Source organism: Felis catus, chromosome B1 (assembly GCF_018350175.1).
Source record: "Felis catus isolate Fca126 chromosome B1, F.catus_Fca126_mat1.0, whole genome shotgun sequence".
NCBI classification, from domain to species: Eukaryota; Metazoa; Chordata; class Mammalia; order Carnivora; family Felidae; genus Felis; species Felis catus.
Genome location: NC_058371.1, coordinates 199,252,752 through 199,266,960, shown reverse-complemented (window position 1 = coordinate 199,266,960; position 14,209 = coordinate 199,252,752). Strand labels below are relative to the sequence as shown.

Genomic DNA, 14,209 nt, shown 5'->3' with positions numbered 1-14,209 from the left:
AATAAAATAAACAAACAAAAATAAATAAATAAGTCAAATGTGGGGGGTCAGAGAATGCCCTTGGCAGTGTTTCAGAGACCTTCATCTCACAGCGTGAGGGCAGACTGTGCTGAAGGCCCCACACAAGGATTAATTGTCAGGCGGCGGAGGATCAGGAAAGTTCCGGTGAGTCTCCTATGCCAATGTCAGGGCAAGGAAAATGTTAACTCTCGACCCTTGGACTGAACACACCTGAGTAGGTGCAGCCAAGAACTTTGAAGTTCCCTCGAACGTTCTGGCCCTGAATGGCCCGTCCCCCTCACTAGAAGGTCATGGGAGTCCCTGGCTGGAAAACTATGCAGGAGCCCTCAGGTGGATTCCTCCTCCAAATCTCCTCCAGTTCCTCTTCCAGCCGTGAGACCAGTAGTTGGGGTTAATGTCAACATGACCCAACTGGGGAAGTGCTAAGTCTTCCAATGGAGGAGAGGGGTAGTATGTCCAAAATAAGTTTCAGGACTGGCTCACGTGTCGGAACAGGGAGCTGCGTCTCACTGGGAGTACACATGAACGTATTGGATCAAGGAGGTGGAACAGAAAGCTGGATGGGGAGGATTTCGTTGACATGGGGCACTCTTCTATCGCACAGGATTTAATGTCTTGACAAGGGACCCAGGAAATGATTCCAATACATTATTCTTAGAACCTTGACCTCATTATATGAAGTAGAGATTCCAGACTGTGATGGAAGATTCCAGAAGAAGAGATCAAAAGACTAACACAAGTGAGCATCGTATAACATGTCTATACATCACGCCAGAAAGCACAACACCTGGCTGTGTTGGAAAGGCTTAGAGGACCCTGCGATGACCAAGGCCATTTGAAATGCCCTGGTATGAGAGGCAGAGGCATCCTTGAGAAGTTCCACAGTGGTGGGGTCCTCTGTAATCAGGTCTGATGGTAAGACATGCTGTTATAAACTGGGCTACCTAGTTGCAGGGGTGGGGGCGGGGGATGATAAAATCCCCAAAGAGCAGAGAAAGGTGGCAGCATTTAACTGTTGGAAACAAGATGGGAATAATTACCTTAAACAGGCAACTGAAGGTTCCTAACCCACAAATATCTGTGGATGTATCTAATAAGACGTGGTGTTCCTAAGGCAAGACAACTAGGGAGCCCCCGCCCAAAAAAAGGGCATCAGTTAATAAATTAATATATTATCAAAAGAGATCAAGCAGAAAGAGGACCAGAAGGCTGATGTCAGCCACTATGACTTACAAAAAGTCACGATCCCTTGCTCATTTTTAAGCATGGATTCTCAAGAATCTACCTTTTTTTTTTTTTTAAGAATCCACTCCTTAAAAAAAGAGCTTGAGTCCCCATGAGGAAGGACCGTGTAACGCCCCAGCAAGGGTAAACAGAAATGACATACCAAGATCTTCTCGAAAGGAGCCAGTGGCCACTTGCATGGCTAGTCTTACACGGGGCGAAAAGAAATACCCATATCTTTGGAGGCTGACACTGCAAAGTGTCAAGGCACTATCACAGCTCCCCTCTGAGGGTAGAGGCGTACGGGAGTCGGGCCAGGCCTCCGGTAAAACTGGCGGGTCATGGTAGATGACAGTAGATGACCACAAATGTGACCAACTGGCTTCTCCAGCTGCAGACTCCACGCCAGACACTGCCTCTCTCCTCAAGCGGACTCGGACCAGCTTCTGATACGTGGATTGTAGCTACTGACATGCAGAATGCGTGGTTTTGGGATACCTGTCGGGGGAAGGGATCAGAAACAGCGTGCATTCGCAGGGGATGGACAACAGCGTACACTCACAGCTTTTTCCCAGATCTTTTTTATTTATTTTATTATTTTTTTAATGTTTATTTATTTTTGAGACAGAGAGAGACAGAGCATGAACAGGGGAGGGGCAGAGAGAGAGGGAGACACAGAATCGGAAACAGGCTCCAGGCTCTGAGCCGTCAGCCCAGAGCCCGACGCGGGGCTCGAACTCACGGACCGCGAGATCATGACCTGAGCCGAAGTCGGCCGCTAACTGACTGAGCCACCCAGGCGCCCCTCCCCAGATCTTAATTGTGCCCCGTTCTGTCACCATGCAAGTCGAACATACCTCAGGATCTGGACATACCTCAGAATGTCCTATTGATCCCCCACACTGATGGCACCGTGCTCAATGGACACAAAACGTGAGCTCCGGAGGTAAGGACCACCATGTAGATGACGTCTTCAGGGGCCCAGGGGTCTAGGGTACGCTGGGACAGCCCCTCAAAATGAGGGACAAGCCATTGCCCCTGCAATCGAGGAAGAACCACTATGGCTAGTACGCTACTTTGGTACATGTACTCTACGTTTTAGAGTCGGCATATTCCACTCTTGGCAATACTGTGTCACCTACTTCTCAGGTGACACGAGAAGCTGCTAGTCCTGAGTGGGACCCAGAGCAAGGAACAGCTCAGCAGCAGTTCCGGGCTGTGGTACGAACAGCTCTGCTGCCTGGGCCACACGGGCCAGTGAATCTGCGCTTCTAGAGGTACCATAGCAGGAAAAGACACTCTGGGGTCACTGACGAACTGTACTAGGAGAGCCCCAGTGCAGACCCCTAGGACTGAAGCAAGGCCATGCCATTTGCAGAAGAACACTCGAGACCATTTGGAGAGTAGGTCCTGGAATGCCAATGGGTCCTGATGGGGAGTGTCTGACCTCAGGATATCAAGTGACTGTGCAGAAGGGCCTGTCACATGCAGAATGCTGTCAGATTCATCGAGCCGTGGAGTCAAGGGTACCCCATGGCAATCCTTCATGAGATAGAAGTGATACATCTGACACTGGGTTTAAGCAAGTCCAGAGGTACAAGGATGTTGGACAGACAGGTGGCACAGACATCCATGGCACCCCAGCTCGTACTTCTTATTCGTGGGTGGTCCCTAAGACTGATGGACGCCTGAGCATATGGTCGATGGGTAGGTCAGTTCAGAGCATTGGTGGGAGACAAAATGGACTGCCTTCACCTATAGCTTGACTCAAAGATGGCCCTGAAAGACAGAGGTGAGGAAAAACCCTCCAAGGGCGCATGAGCTTATCTACTTGGTTTGAAAGGACAGGTGGGCTAAGGTAAGGATTTACATAGACTCGTGGGCAGTGGCAATGGCTCATCTGCTTGGTCAGTTTCCTGATGTCCACAATGGGAAAAATCATGCTGCGATTGTTGCGGCTGTGGTTTGGCACAGTCCGTGCCCTCAAGGAACTCATCACCGTGTGAGGGAGACGCACAGGCAAACAGACAAACACAGTGCAGGATAGAAGATGCTAGAACTTTAGGTGAAGCACAGTGACCCTGGGGGGGATCAGGGCAGGCTCTCCTGGAGATGAGCCTACGTTTACCAGGTGGACGGGAGAAAAGATCATTCCAGACAAGTGGAACAGCATGTGCCAATGCACCGAGGCATGAAAGTGTTTTCAAAGCATTGTAAGCTGTTCAGCATGGGTGGGAGGCAAAATAAGAGGTGTGGGTAATGGAGGGGGGGCAGGTCAGAGAGGAAATTGCGCCAGACAGATGGACGGGCCACCAGGTCATGAAAGACCTTCAGGTCATGCTCAGGGACAAGGACTATGTCCTGCTGGGGTTGAAGACACTTTGAAGGGAAGTGTCCTGACCTTAACGGAAATGCCTGTAACCTGAGTGAAACTGGTCTTTCTTCCATAAAAATACAGACCTTATTTTTACCCTAATGGATAGCGAGGTGGGACCCTGCACCCATTCCTCAACCACTCACATGTCTGTCAACTACAGTTATGAGGGCTGAGAGCCACCTCTCTCTGCTCTCGGGTCATGAAGACCCGAGACCTTTACCTAAATCACTTAAGAGCACCATATGGGCTCAGGAGGCCTTACATGGCCCATGGCCCCAAGCCCCACTGCACAGCAGCCATGTGGTTTGGTGAGGACTCACCACCCCCCACCCCAGCTCTGAAGGTGGAACTTGATCAGACAAAGCCAATTAAAGACCTCCCACCCTCTCCCAGCCACACTGAATAGCTTAGAGGGGGCAAGTGACTTGAGTTAGCGCCATCACAATAAGGCACGAGACCCCCATTTGGTGGCTGAGAAAAGAGAAGCCCTTTGTCTCCTCCAGACTCAAAGAAGAAAGCATGTAGCTCCAGGAGCTTCTGGCCACCACCTAGATTCTCTGAAGGAAGCCTGAGGACAAAGCCAGCAAATGACACCCAGCGCAGGTGAGACAAGGAGACTCACAAAGAAAACGGAGCTTCAGGCTGCTGATTTAGGAGCTCTGGACCAAACAACCCCGACATCTGGTCTACCTCTGAGCTCCATCAGGGATGCGCCCCACCCTTATGGGTGAGTCAAGTGGAAATGAGCTTTCTGATGTTTCCAACACATTGCGTGTTCATCTTACAGGACCTTCTCAACATCACATCATCACCAAGAGAAGGACAAATCAGAAGCCAATTCATTGAGTAGCGATGTCAGTCTTCCCTAAACAATTCTGAAGGAGCAGCAAAAGAGTTCCGTGGCACAAGTAGAGTAAGACATACTCATTGCTCTTCTGTCCCCTAATTCAGTGACCATTGCCATTCTCCTCTCCTCCCCACCCTACTTTCTCTCCATTGGCCCAGCTTTCCCGTACACCCTACCCCTCACCCTGGGCTGCCAAACAGAAGCCTGACAGGTGCCAGGGCAAGTCAGAGCCCTCAGAAGGCGGAGTGGACAGGAGGATAAGGAATGCCAGTAAGTTTCGATTTCATCCTGGTCTCTGCCTCGCTCTTTACAAAGGATCCTCCTCAAAGAGGGCATCTTTGCAACCTCCCCATTTACTTTATGGAAAAGTATAAAGAAGAACCAATCATGGGTTTCTTTGATCATCCCCTCTTGCAAACATCAACCAGAATCCAGTCCTTTGTCGTGAGATTCCCCCAAGTTCAAGGCAGAGTGGGACAGTGATGCACATGAGGTCAGGGGCTACATTGTGCCCTGGTTGGCCCAAGGACACAGTGAGTCAAGTGATCGCCATGATCCCTGAAGACACAGGTCAGGAGGAGGGGCTCTGGAGGTGACCCATATGGATTCAAACCTGGCTCTGTCATCTTTGCTGTGTGACCTTGGACAAGTTATTGACCTATCAATAGGTCAATAGTTTCCTTGCCTGTGAGACAATGATAATAGCTGTCTGGCTGGTGTGAGAATTAACAAGTTAATGCACATAAATGGCTTAGAACAGTTCCTGGCACACAGTGAATCCTCAGTCAACATTAACTGTAATTTGTGAAGATTCTGGTCTGTGGCTCTTGGGTATTGACTCAGGGAGGCAGCTAGTAGGTGGGGAACAAGGTGACCCCATAAACTAGTACTAAAATGAGATCTGAGGTTGATATACCATCTTCCACTGTTTAAGCACTTTTGGGTGCCCTTAAAAGTATCCTGAGACAAGGGTTGGGTGCAGGTAGTTTATTTAGGGGTGTTAGGAAACAGGGAGGGGGGTGATGGAGCAGGGAAGATGGAGAAGCCTATATAAACATTATCAAAGTGGATAATGGGAATTCAACTCGTCCAGGACCTTCTGAGAAGTATGTGGGAGGCCTCTGTACTGAACTGAATAGTGTTCCCCCAAAACTCATGTTCACCCAGAACCTCAGAATATGACCTTAGTTGGAAGTAGATCTTTGCATATGTAATTGCTTCAGTTAAGATGAGGTCATACTGGAGTGGGGGGGGGGCACTAAATCCACTGACTAGTGTCCTTTTAGAAAGGTTATGTAAAAGCACATGGAGAGAAGAATGTGCCATGTGAACACAGAGGCAGAGATCGGAGAGTTGCATCTAGAAGCCCAGAAACACTAAGGACTTCGGGAAGCCACCAGAAGGGAGAGAGGCATGGGACCACTCCTCCCTCAGAACCTCCAAGAGAGAATCAACCCCGCCAACACCTCGATCTCGAACTTCTGGCCTCTAGAACTACAGGGCACTACTTTTCTATTGTGTTAAGCCTCTCAGTTTATGGAAATTCGTTCTGGCAACCACAGGAAACTAATACAGCCTCCCATAGCTGCCCGGCCACAGGGCAGGAGCAAGGCATCTCTGCCCAAGCCCCCAGTGCCCCCCTGGTTGAGTGGGGTTGACCATTTTCCTGCACTTCAGGGATATACTTGCAAAAGGGCCAGGGGGGTGCCAGGATCCTGGAAAAGTCCCCGGCACAGATGCGGAAAGATCCCCAGAGCTGACTGGAGCAGGAATGGCCTCAGAGTGGGGGTGAATCTGAGCTGGCAGAGAACTGGGGGCTGTGGGTCAAAATCAGAGGGGTCCAAGGGGATGTGACGCAAGTCCCAGAGATGTCTTCTACAGTCACCACCATGGCCAAGGGGGTGTGGGGGGCTGTCCCTCCATGTTTACTCACACTTCCTGCTGGGAGTTTCCCAAGATTGCCCAGGGTTACTTTCATCCATTCATTAATTCATTTATTCATTCATTCATCCGGCACACACTCTCTAAGCTCCCGCTCTGGATTAGGTCCAGGAAGACACCAATGGCTACATCTGGCCCATGGGCTCCACCAGCTCCCAGTCCAGTGAGGGGGGCACTCAGAGCTTCGTGGCACAATGGAGTGAGCTCAGTGGTGGTTGCAAGCAGAGGAGGTCACGGGAGCACGGAAGGCAGACCGAGCTCGGCCGGGCCTGGGGGCTGTAGGCAGGGAGGGACGGCAAACAAGTCTTTCCGGTGCAGACGATGCAGGCGGGGGAAAGAGCATTTGACAGCACAGAGGGTGTGGTGTGGCAGTGGGGGGTGCGCATGCGTGGGGCACCCTGGCATGGGCTGGCCCCCAGCGGCCCTGCCTGCCCACCCTTCCGGGAACAGCAGCCCCTGTTTCCTTGCACAGTGTCCCTCCCCTACTCCGTGAGGCGGTTCTGGGGCTAGAATCCTGGCACCCCACCTCTCCCGGCTACGGGGCTGGACCCAGAGATGGACATGTGACCCAGGCGGAGCTAACAGAGTCCTCGCCTGAGACCTCACCTGGGTCCGCCAGAGGTAACCTCTCTCCCCCTTTTATCTTACTTGGCGGGTGCTGGGAGCGGCCTGTGACTCTGCCCTCCCCCGTCCCTGGCAGAAGTTCATGGACACAGGTAGACGATGGGGCCAAAGCAAGAGAAAGGCCGAGGAGAGACAAAAGGCTATCTCCCGGTCATGTCTCAGGCCAGTTGCCCTCCTGGCCCTTCCCAATCTCACGTGTACACCTCTTTTATGTAAGAGAGTTGGTGTTGAGTTTCAGACCCTTCCAACAGAAAATGTCTGTTTGGTGGGTTGAATTGTGACCCCCCTGTGACCTTTTAAGTGAGAGTTTTGTGGGTTGAATTGTGGCTCCCAAAGGTATGGCCACCCAGAAGCTCAGAGTGTGACCTTATTTGAATGTTTTTACAGATACAATTAAGGTAAGAATCTTGAGATGAGATCACTGGACCTTAAATCCAATGACAAGGTCTGATAAGGGCAGAGGAGGAGAAGGAGCAGAGGGAGACAGAGAGAGGGCCACATGAGGATCGAGGTAGAGACGGGAGCGGTGCGGTCATAAGCCTGGGGACACCTGGAGCCCCCAGACTCTGGAAGCCAGGAGGAACCCCGGCCTGGAACCTTCCGTGGGAGCACAGCCCTACTGACTCCAGGACTGGGAGAGAAGAAGCTTCCGTTTCAAGCAACCCAGTTTCTGATCATTTGTTATGGCGGCCACAGGAAATGGATTCCGTGGGCATCGTGCAAAAAGCCCAGGAAGGATGTGAAGCAGGTGAGGACAGGATCTGCCGGCTCGTGTCTGAGGCCAGGTGCCACTCCCCAGTGAGCCTGGTTAAGACTGGGTGACTCAGTCATTTATTCATCTGACTCCTGGGTTCAGCTCAGGTCATGATCCCACAGTTCATGAGTTTGAGTCTTGCACTGGGCTCTGCACGGACAGCATGGAGCCTGCTTGGGACTCTCCCTCTCCCCCTCCTCTATTCCTCCCCCCCGCCTCAAAATAAATAAATAAATTTTAAAAAGAAAAGAATAAATGTAAGACTGTGCAAACAGCTATCAGACATCGCGGTTAGCGAGGCACGGAGCGAGGATGGGGCCAAGATGGGCTTTGTTGTGCTGACTCTTCTCCTCTACAGAAGCAAGGCGCTTCCTGTGCACTGCAGAGGCTCCTGACCTCAGCCGTGTCCGATCCCAGCCCGGGCGGAGGGGCTCTGCCCAGCCTCAGGCATCGGAGCCCTGACAGAATCACGTCTCAGTGATGCTCCACCCACGCTGGGCTCAGGTGCCCGGCTTGTGCCCACACGGGTACCGCCCGGAAGCGCCAGGAATAACACCGCGTGAGTTACAGCTTCTGACCAACGGGGTCAGGAGCCAGTGGAAACATGGCCCTGTAGTCTTCCCTGGAAAATCGTTCTGAGCCAATTCTCACAGAATAGACGGAGGCAGTGGGGTAAACAGTCCCACATGGTGGGGCCGGAGTACCCTTCACCCGGCTTCGCTCACTGTCCCCCGTGGCTGCCCCCTGGGACACACGCCTGGCAGAATGCTCACACAGAAGCCTCTGTCTCAGGCTCTGCTTTCTGGGAATCCAGCACACGTGGTTGTGAAGCAGACTGTGGTTCATCCATCTCTACATCCTGCTGCAAACGTTCTTCGGGGCCAATGCCACTGAATAGCTGCGTATGAAATAAATCCTGATGAAGCCATTCTCATGAGTGCCCCTTAAGTTCAGTGACTGTGATGGGGGTCAATCGTTTCTGGCACCATAAGGTGGAGGGAATTGTGTCCAGCAGAACTTCTCTCAAGGGTAGTGTGGCTGGAAAGAATCCCAGGAGGAGACCCATGGACTAAGGAATAAGTCCCACCACCACCACCACCAAGGCAGGTGTGAGGATCAGTGGAAGGTGGCAAATTCTCACCTAAGTAGGGAGGGCCCAGTCAACTGCACGTGTTTTGATTTACCCTGTGAAGCCTGCAAGTTTGGGCCAGAGTGGAATTGTTCTGACAGCCAAGGAGATGCTGAGGCAGGACCTGGGGCCCTTCTCCGTGCCACCCACCTCTCCCCATAAACACCATGTCAATATCTACAGAACACCAGTTGGAAGGTCAAATTGTCAGCGTGCTCAGGGCTGTGACTCATTTTCCCCGTCTTCACAGAGATTCTTCCCTTTTAATATCCTGTAGCACGGTCAAGACATGACAAAAACTTCCTATTCAGAGTTCTCCCTAGAGGCCAAAGGGTTTCAAAAGGGAATCAATGTGGAGAGTAACATAAAAGTCCCATATCTCAGCAGGCTATGGCATCCTGGCTGCTGTCTGCCTCCATCTATGCCCATGGCCCGCATCACCCAGCCAGCCACCCCTGCCTGCGACAGACGCTGATAAGAAGACATACAGGCCATCACCTCCTCCGGCCACCCCAGGCCCACCCTCCGAGGTCCAGCTTCCCAGCCAAGGACCCAGCTCACACACACACACACACACACACACACACCAGAAAGAGGCAGAGCACAGAATTCACAGATGACCCTTTACAGTAGATCAAGGAAGTACCCTTAGCTCTTTTTACAGGACAGGAAACAGGATCAGGATTGGAAAACAAGTCCTTGCCCCATGCACGCCACCGTGCACAGTGAAGCCACCCTTGCAGACTGCAGAAACCTCACTGCTTCCCTGTCATCGGAAAAAATAAATAAAAAAAATAAAATAAAATAAGCACACACAATTTTTTTGGCCTCGCTGCCCCACACCCTTCTCATGTCACCACTTAATATTCAAATGTGGAGAATTTCCACACTGGAGAATAAAAAAGTCCGAAGATTTTCCCTAGAAGGCCTCGGAGCTTGGTTTCTCACAAATGGCCCCAAGGATGGAAAAAGTCTCCCAAATTGAGACTGGCAGGAAAGCGGGGCCCACTTTGTCTGATATTTCTTCTCTCCTTTCTTGGCACCCGTAGGCTTAGCTCACGCCAATGGAAAATTCCCAAGTGCCAAACAGTTCTCAGATAATCTGCACGCAGAAAAAAAAAAAAAAAAAAAAAAAAAGCTTTTCAACTAAGACAGCTCATGAGGGATTAAGGCGGGGCTCCAGCCAAAACATATATTTTTTCAGATTCCTGACTTCTTTTTCACGTCAATCAGCAGGCTTGCACCCAGCTTCGGCCCTGTCACTGAGACCAGCACTGGGTTGCACCAGAACCTGGATTTGGGGCTCCAGAAGGTCCCAAGCCTGAGCTTGGAAATGCCCCATGGGAAAGATTGGAGGCTTTCTAGAAACATCAAGGAGGAAGGGTCCCTACTTGTTCCTGTCCAGACTTGTCCAGCAGAGGATATGGGCAGCCAAGATCATCAGAATAAGGTCATGAGACCAAAAGGAGGGTGGTGACCGTGGGCGAGGGTGGGAGTTTAGATCCAGGGAAGAGAGAGAGACACAGAGACAGATCAGCAAAAGGCTCCCGGCTCATAGCCTATAATGCGTTACTTGTGTAGATGACATTCACTAGCTATACGCTAATCTCTATGATGCTCTATCCGTTTTTAATCCTACATCATGCAATGTCATAGTAACAATCACATTAGTGTATTCAGTTGGCAACAACTAGTACACACCTGCATTTCAGGTGTTGTGTAGAAAGGAGGCTTCCACAGTGAGGGCACAGCCCGGCCTCTGTCTCCATGGGCTCTTATTCTGATAACGGATATAAGCATTAAAAATAACAGCAATGTGGGGTGCCTGGGTGGCTCAGTCGGTTAAGCATCTGACTCTTGATTTCGGCTCAGGTCATGATCTCACAGTTCATGAGTTCGAGCCCCACATCAGGCTCTGTACTGACAGTGTGGGGCCTGCTTGGGATTCTCTCTCTCTTCTCTCTCTGCCCCTCTTGTGTGCGTTCTCTCTCTCTCTCTCTCTCTCTCTCTCTCTCTCAAAATAAATAAATAGGGGCGCCTGGGTGGCTCAGTCGGTTAAGCGTCCGACTTCGGCTCAGGTCATGATCTCGCGGTCCGTGAGTTCGAGCCCCGCGTCGGGCTCTGGGCTGATGGCTCGGAGCCTGGAGCCTGTTTCAGATTCTGTATCTCCCTCTCTCTGACCCTCCCCTGTTCATGCTCTGTCTCTCTCCGTCTCAAAAATAAATGAACGTTTAAAAAATAAATAATAAATAAATAAACTTTAAAAAATGTTAGAATTAATGAATTCAGTAAAGTGACAGGATACAAAATCAATACACAAAAATCTGCTGTTTCTGTATGTTAGAAAGAGAAATTCAAAACAACAGTTCCATTTACAATTGTATTAAAAAAAGAACCCCCCCCCCCACACACACACACCTAGGAATAGATTTAACCAAAGAGGGGAAGGATATGTAGACTGAAACTGTAAGATGTTGAAGAAAGGACTTGAAGAAGACACAAATAAATGGAAAGATATTCCATGCTCATGGATCGAAAGATTAATATTGCTAAAATGTCCATACTACACAAAGCAATCTACAGATTCAATACAATCCCTACCAAAATCCCAATGGCATTTTTCACCGAAATAGAACAAACGATCCTACAGCAAATAGCCAAAGCAATCTAGAAAAAGAAGACCAAAGCTGGAGGCATCAAAGTCCCTGATTTCAAACTATATGACAAAGCCTTAGTAATTAAAACAATAGGGTATTAGCATAAAAACAGACATACAGATCGACGGAGCAGAATAGAGAACCCAGAAACAAACCCACGCGTATATGGCCAATTAGCTTATGACAAAGGAACCAAAAACATACAATGTGAGAGTCTCTTCAATAAATGCTGTTGGGAAAACTAGACAGATACATGCAAGAGTAGAACTGGACCATTGTCTTCTACACAAAAATAAACTCAAAATGTATTAAAGACTTGAACGTAAGGATACGGGCAACCCTAGAAGGAAACTCCTAGAAGGAAATGGGTGGTAAGTTTTAGTGATGCTATTTTGGGTTTTTACATACCATGAGATCGTGACCTGAGCCAAAGTTGGATGTTTAACCAACTGAGCCACCTGGGTGCCCCTTGGTCATGATATTTTGAATCTGACACCAAAAGCAAAGCAACAAAAGCAAAAATAAACAAGTGAGACTACATCAAACTAAAGCTTCTGCACAGCAAAGGAAACTATCAACAAATAAAAAGGCAACCTACTGAATGGGAGAAAATATTCTCAAATTATATACCTGATAGAGAGTTAAAATCCAAACTATATAAAGAACCCATACAACTCAATAGCAAAAAAAGCAAATGATCCAATTTAAAAATGGAGAGAGAAAAAATTAAAAAAAAAAAAAAAAAAAAACAGGGGGAGTGCCTGGGTGGCTCTGTTGGTTGAGCATCCAACTTCAGCTCAGGTCATGATCTCACGGCTCGTGGGTTCAAGCCCCACGTCAGGCTCCGTGCTGACAGCCCAGAGCCTGGAGCCTTCTTCGGATTCTGTGTTTCCCTCTCTCTCTGCCCCTCCCCTGCTCATACTCTGTCTCTTTCTCTCTCTCTCTCTCTCAAGAATAAGTAAACATTAAAAAAAATTTTTTTTTAATGGACAGAGGATCTGAACAGACCCTGTTGCAAAGAAGACATGCAAATGGCCAACAGGCCCGTGAAAAGATGCTCAACATCATTAGTCATCAGAGAAATGCAAATCAAATCCACCGGAGGTCACCTCCCACCTGTTAAAATGGCTATTATCACAAAGATAGGCAATAACAAGCATGGGGAGGGCTGTGGAGAAAAGGGAACAGTTGTGTACTGTTGGTGGGAACGTAAATGGGCGCAGCCACTGTGGAAAATAGTATGACGGTATTTCAAAAATTAAAAATAGAACTACCATATGATCCAGTGATTCCGCTTCTGGGAATTTAACTGAAGAAAACAAAAACACTAACTCGAAAAGATATCCACACCCCCATGTTCATTGCAGAATTGTTTACAATAGCCAAGACAACCGAAGAGTCCGTCAATGGCTGAATGGATAAAGAAATTCTGGTGTGTCTATATACAATGGAATATTATTCAGCCAGAAAAAGAAGAATGAAATCTTGCTGTTTGTGACAACGTGATGGACCTTGGGGACACTAAGCTAGGCGAAATAAGTCAGACAGAGAAAGACAAATACTATATGATCTCTCTTATATGTAGAATCTTAAAGAAAGAAAATAAAAGCTCAGATATACAGAGAACAAACTGGTGGGGGTAGGGGATGGGAGAAACAGGTAAAGGGAGTAAAAAGAGAAAGAAAAAATGGCAATTTTTATTATTACTCTAAACCTCCAGATTTTTCCCTTCACTCATTTTTACACTGCGACCAGTCTTCATTTTATTTTATTTTTTAAAGTTTTTATTTATTTATTTTGAGAGAGACAGAGATGGCGCAAGTGGGGGAGGGGCAGAGAGAGAGAAAGAGAGAGGGAGAGAGAGAATCCCAAGCAGGCTCTGAGCTGTCCACACAGAGCCCAACGCAGGGCTCGAACCCACAAAGTCATGAAATCACGACCTGAGCCAAAATCAAGAGCCAGATGCTCAACTGACTGAGCCACCCAGGCACCCCTAATTCGTCTTAGTTTTAAAAGAAAGTGGTCAACTAATTTATTTTTTAAATAAAAACAAAAACAGAGTAGTTTTACTTTCTTCTGCCTTACTCACTATCTTGTGGGATGTTGGGGGTTAGAAGTGTGGGAGACTTCCCCACATTGTCTTGGCCCATGAATGGATCTGTTGTGATATATATTTCCAGGTCCCAGAGATCCACACCCAGAGAAAAACGGAAGCAGGCTGGAGTCTGCAGTCAGTAAACTCATCTTCTAGTGTGGGTTCAAATTCCAGTTCCACAATTTGCTAGCCACATGTCACTTTTCTTTTCTGGGCCTCAGTTTCTCAATAATAGGGTTGGGTCTCTAAAGAACTTTCCAACCCTGACATTTTCTGAGGTCAAGAACAGGCCAAGAGACTTGTCCAGTCCCTACCTCATGTCTCACGTCATGGACATTGGGGACCAAAGCGGATTTTAGAGCCATGATTCTTCCCCAGGGCTGTGTTACCTGAGTCACTCAGAGAACCTTGTCTAAATGCCATGACTGGGCCTCGTCTCAAGAGAGGTGGCTCTGGGGTGGAGACACAGAGAGAACACATGGTGAGAACTACAGGACGAGCCTGAAGTAGAAAGGAAGACGAGCACAGATTGTTGCATGG

At 48.8% G+C, this 14,209-nt stretch overlaps 1 long non-coding RNA gene across 1 annotated transcript; it reads left to right on the top strand.

The window, feature by feature from the left end:
- Positions 1–715: 715 nt before the first annotated feature.
- LOC123385121 lies at positions 716–7,952 on the top strand. The gene is made up of 4 exons (XR_006597250.1): positions 716–936; positions 4,126–4,225; positions 4,410–7,031; positions 7,422–7,952. It is a non-coding gene; the product is annotated as an uncharacterized LOC123385121 (long non-coding RNA).
- The last annotated feature ends 6,257 nt before the right edge of the window (positions 7,953–14,209 follow it).